The sequence below is a fragment of the Nipponia nippon genome, unplaced genomic scaffold (genome assembly GCF_047370975.1).
Source record: "Nipponia nippon isolate SJK-2023a ecotype South Korea unplaced genomic scaffold, ASM4737097v1 scaffold_9, whole genome shotgun sequence".
Lineage (NCBI taxonomy): Eukaryota > Metazoa > Chordata > Aves > Pelecaniformes > Threskiornithidae > Nipponia > Nipponia nippon.
This window is the reverse complement of record NW_028262413.1, coordinates 39,435,124-39,441,060: the sequence shown is the minus strand read 5'-3', so window position 1 is coordinate 39,441,060 and position 5,937 is coordinate 39,435,124.

Genomic DNA, 5,937 nt, shown 5'->3' with positions numbered 1-5,937 from the left:
TGTCTCATAAGCAGCCAAATGTTATTAAGTAGAGAGCAGCGAGCCCTGCTGAGCAGAGGATTGCTGCCTGCGCCTGGTGCTCCAGCCGTGGAGAGGACGTGCTGCTTTGGCAGTGCCTGCATGCCTTAAAGCGGCAGTGCACAGCAGCCCCTGCCAGGGTGCTTTTAAGCAAGATGCCCAGAAGCGAGGTAGGGAGCAGAGTCCAATGGTGAGCCAGCTCCAGTCCTTAATTCAGAGCCAAGTTTCCCCTGTCATGGATGAAGTATTCCTTCAAAGCACCATCCCACCGCACCACGCTGGCCCGCTCTGGGTGATGTTTCCAATGAATGCGCTGGACATACTTTTGACATCTTTGCTTCACATGCTTGAGAGAATGTTATTGCTTGAGTAAAGCAAGACAGTTTGCCTTTTGGCCTTGACTAACAGAGAAAAATGCAACGTCATTCTTCCACAGGACTTCCAGATCCTCTCCCAGAGGACAGCCCTTACAGAATGGGTGGTTGCTGCTTTCCTGGGCCCACCTGTCCGCATGACCTCCATTCGTTATACCTAAATTTATGGCTTTTCTCTTGGAGGTAATCAAAATACCTGCTATTCAGACAAGTACAGATTACCAAGCAATTCACTTTTTTCTTGATAGTTGTAATATCTTAATTATGCTCAATTCCATTAATTACTGTATCATCTTTAACATTTACAAGAAGCATTGACTAGATTATAAGAATGGTTATTCCTAGAACTAAAACACTGGAAAACACTACCATCTGATACTCATTTCTGGTTTCTACAGCTCTACTAGTTAACTAATTTTATTACAAAATTAATTTAATAGATACTAAAAGTGTATTTAACACAGAGAATCACTTTAAAAGACAACAAATGGACGGTGCTGTGAACTTGAGGACCCTATATCAAATAACTATTCTCTCTCTCACTTTCTGTATGTCCTGGGGCAAATTCTTGCACATCCGTGCCTCATTTTCCATCCTTAAATAAGGATTACATTTTTGCATTTCACAGGCATGATGTACTCAGTGCTTATCATATGATGCTTAAATATTATTACATCATTAACTACCATCATATGGGTGTGAATTTCCTAATTCACTCGAAGTATTCATGTGCATGGTAAAACTGATAGCAAAACACCAGTTTTCAGTTTCAAATGTCTCAACCAAAATACAGTAGCAATAGCTTTGACTCAGTTTACATCTACTCAAAAAGTAATCCATCCATTTAATCCAAGATTAACTACTGGGCAACTGACATACTGTACTTGGAAGCAGTCGTACTTTCATGGCGGAGAGTCCCCTGACACCGTTCCTATAGCCAGCTCCAACACCGCCTCTCCATCAGCATCTCTGTGATGCTGGTGTTGGGTTGTTGGGACAGCATAGACTGCTCCAAGCTTTGCTGGTCAAGTGAATTTCCAGTGCCTTTCTCCATCATAGAAGTTTCGGGTATTCTGGGTCACATTATTAAAACAGAGCAAAACAGACCAAGAAAACTCGATATGACTAGTTTCTATGGCCATAATTTGATGCTCAGAATGTGGGAGAGAAAGGAAGAGTTCACAGAGAGTTTTCACTTGTTCCTAACTTGGTATTTTCTCTCCTTAATAGCGCTGTGCACAATGTGGCAAGGATTTCAGTTACATAAATCACTGGTCTATTGTAGTTAACTTTTATTTGCAGCCTCTGACAAGAAAGAACATTAAGTTCTCTCTGCTAAATTTCCTGCAGAGAACAGCACAGGCTGCTTTTTCCCTCTGCCCTGAGTTAATCTAAAATATGGCCACTTGCTGAGAAATTTTACTTTTCCATGATCATGGTTCTGTCCGTTGTACCATACTTACTTAGTTAAATAACTAAAGGGCTAAGTAGTCACAAGCCTCGTTATTTATACTCTGAGAGTTACTTGCATGGTTTTACAGTTTTGAAAGAGTAAGGCCATTTGGTGTAATTCGCTCCACAATTTTTAGATGACAAGGAGGAACCAGTTCAGGTAAAGACAACTCTGCATTTCTAAAATGTAGTCAATAGTAAAGGCCAGAGCCCGAGGTGTATCTTGTTTGAAGCTTCCCCGGAAACCTGGGAGTTGCATTAGCACAAGGCAGAAGAGCACCAAAATGCTAAAGAAATGTCCCTAATGCCCCTCTTCAGCGTTCAGTAAAACCAGGCAGCTGTATTCTGCACTACCCCTTTCACTCCCCTTTTGTCACATATGTGTGACTTTTAAACCTAGTAAAAACCATTGATGGAAACACCACTTAGCCATGCTCTACTTACTACATGGGTTTTTCTGTGAACTGAACTCACTAGTCCCAACTCCATTCTGAGCATCTCTTGTACATACCTCCTTTAGCCACAATAGAGACTAAAAGGTGTGAGCTCCAATTTCCAGCTTCCAAAGAAGGATGGACCACAATAATTTTACTTATTCTGTGCTGCATTTTATTATTTTGCATAGTGAAGTCTGTAAAATAGAGGCTGTTAGAGCTTTGACGTATCAAACTATCTGTACCACACTTAAATCCACCAGCCTTGGAATGGCTTTTCTGTTTGGCTTCTAGATCACAGGGCAGAAGCAGCATCCTACTATCCTCTCTGTGTGTCAGACCATTCATTAAGTGAGAGCAAACAGCCAAAAGGAATGGGTATCAGCCCAGAAATACGTCTCCACTAAAAGGCTTATCACCTCTCTCCAGCTGAAAAAACAAACAGAGGAATTATTCTGAGTGCCAGAAATGCTCCTTAAAGCTTTGATGCTCAGAGTGTACTGCAAACACACCCACATCACCACTTTTTTGACCTGCTGCAACATATGCTTTCCATTTTATAATTTAAAAGCAATAATATGCCAATTCAAATACATTTCCTTAGTTGTAGTTATTCCTTTACATCTTGGCCAGTAGCATGGCATTGGGGGCCATTGCCTTAGCTCATGAGAATGAGTGCCTCTCTAGTCAGGCCAATCTACTAAAGTCCATTAGCTGACTGCTTATTCCAGTTGTGTGCAGAAACGTTAAAATCATATTGCAGATAGCCATCTCACTAAGGAAAATTCCCATACACCCAGAAAGTATGTTTGGACACAGTAACATCCCAAATCCCTCAGAGAGCATAAGCTAGATCTCCAGAAACTACAGGAGAGAGACTCGGCTGTTTCTCCCTCTGTATTACTGTTCCTACTTTCCACTTTTCCCTGGGATTTTGGATGCCCTAGTTTTCATTTGAAGGAACCACACTGGAGAGATTAAGACTTAACATCATCGGTAGTTCCTAGAGATTACTACATTTCACAGATAAAGCAGTATCCTTTAATATGATGGTGGTATAGCACTACCAAACCCATTAAAATGATAACATTAATGATTTACATAGATTTAATTAGCTAGTATAACATGTCAACAAGGAAGACTAATTTTGTTTCTGTTTGTTAGAAGAAAGCCTAAAGTCAAAAAAACAAAGGGGCAATTTAAGCCTGACATTTATATAGTTCTAATACTGCCAGTGCTGGAATCACATACGTAATCTGAAGTTACTACCTAACACTAAAAGCACAACGAGCGGCAAGAGACTCATGGATTCAGAGCCCATCTGACAGGAGAATGCAGAGTGCTTTTTAAAAGAAAATAGAAAGCAGGTTTCAAGAGCTTATCCCTGAAGTAGGTGGCATCCTCCATCGCCCATGACCCCTGCAATGGCCTCTTTAAAGAGCTCAAGCATTAACTCAGATCACAAAGAGGGTTTTGGTTTTGCTTTTCGGCTCAGCAAGCAGTTTAGCAGCCAGAACACCCAGCTGCCCATTTCAATATGCTCTATTGAATCCAGGAACCTACTGGGGTTTGTTTTACTCTGAATGAATACTACAGAGGTTATAGATTTGATTTCAATTGCCATTAACTGGATGTAAACCAGGACATTAACCTTTTGCTGCAAAAGTTATAGTGGCAGCTCTCTGTGTGTAAATAGGAAGCCTCACATTTGATCCATAGGATCATTTTGCATTTTTAAACACTTATCCAGGAAAAGGCAGGTTGGTGAACCCTGCTTACTGAAAATTCAGGCAAACAGTAGGCTATATTCTCCATGCTTGTCCATTCCCATGGACTTTCAGTTTAAGCTTTACCCATCTTTCCAGCGCTGCAGTTAAATTTTGGGGCCTTTTCAAAATATCCCTGCCTGGGAAGTTCAGAACACTCCTGATCCCAGTTCCAAGGTGAAAATGCAGAAAGGACTGAGTTTTCCAGTCATCCCTGTAAAAAAAAAGTATTATCCCTCCAGATCCTTAAGTACATAAAATAGGTAGGAAAAATGTATTTGGAAACACTGAAAAAGGAGACTGGTGCATCTTTAAGTGAACTAATTATTAGTAGTGTTAAAAACATTCAACCCCATAGAAAGCAGTGATAGGTAATGATGCTGTACAGCATCCAGGTTTGTCTGAAAACACTGAAACTCCTTTTAGTTTGAGGACCGTTACTTTTAGAGCTGCAAAAACTCAGATGAAAAGGCAACCCAGTTGGGCTTCAAGGAAAGACATTCCATTCTCAAATTACAATCTCAGTTCACCTGTGCGGTCCCCAGAAATATTATAGGTGCACAGCTGGACATAAGAGCAGTTATGGGATTTCCAGGATAACAAAGCCAAAGCCATCGTCTTCACTTACTGAGAGTAAAATTGATCTACGGAACTCTGTTAAATCACTGTCTCCCCATAATATTGCTTGGACAGTTTAATTTCGTACAGTAGGTTTCACTCTTCATTTTCTGCATGTTCATAATTCTTGCTGACATTTATCAGACTTGGATGAAGGGGAATACTCCCATCATGGTTCAATTTTCTTTGTGAATTCACATCCCACATAAAACATATTCCATTTATAAAGCTCCTCCTGTGCAGATAACTGATCTTACATCATCATAAGATGACTATTTTTATTCACTAGATGAGTATCATGACTATTAAAATATACATTTCTGTGACAGTACAATCCACAACAGAATACATCGAATTCAGAAAATTGTCAAGAGCATTTTAGAGCCTAATGCTAAGACAGTGGCTAAGGACAAACAGAAGGGGAGCAGAGAGGGGCTAAGGACAAACAGAAGCAGCAACATGCAGAGCCAGTCACCCATGGCGGGGCAGACCAGGTCCCACCAGCTTTTACAGCCAATTTAAGTGATGCACATGGCTTGCAGCACTGCCCTGGTTTGCATGACACACTGCCCCCGTCACTCACAGCTCTCTGCTTTCGAGTGGCAAGAAAGTAATTAAGCACCGTAAGAAAACTCATTTTTCAAGTGTCATAGGCTGTAGCTCCTTCTGCTATGAGGGAATCTATTTTTTGCAGCTTTGTCTATCCAGCAGTATTACGTGCATCCTACAGACATATTCATTTCACCAGAGCCCTTTTTGAAAGCACTGTAACCAAATTATTTTCCAGACTTACGTGCGTCATTATAAGCCAGACCTAGGAGTCAGTGAAAATGAGGAAGATAATTATAGAACATTTAAAAATAAGCAAACAAATAAAAGGAGAAATTCCACATTTTAGAAGAAAAGAGGAAAAGTTCAAGGAGTTGACAATGACAGAAAGTAACTGAATAGTCAGAGCTTGGGGTTGGTTTAGCATTTTTGACTGAGATGAAGATCTTGAATTTCACAACTGCTTTTAAGGGTCTTTTGGCAATACATTCTTCCATAAGATTGTATCATTTCAGCCCAGGGTGAGGAAGCAAAGAACTGTCAACATTTGAAATCAGAAAGATTGGGTCTAGTTCAATTCAAGTTGATTTTCAGTGTCTTCCAAACATTAGAATGTTATTTTGCACCATTTCTAATATTCACCAAAACCATACCTTCACTCAAGAGCTTTGCGTCACTTTGAAATGCATGGGATGAAGTTCTTCAGCTAAGGAGAACTGAAACAGA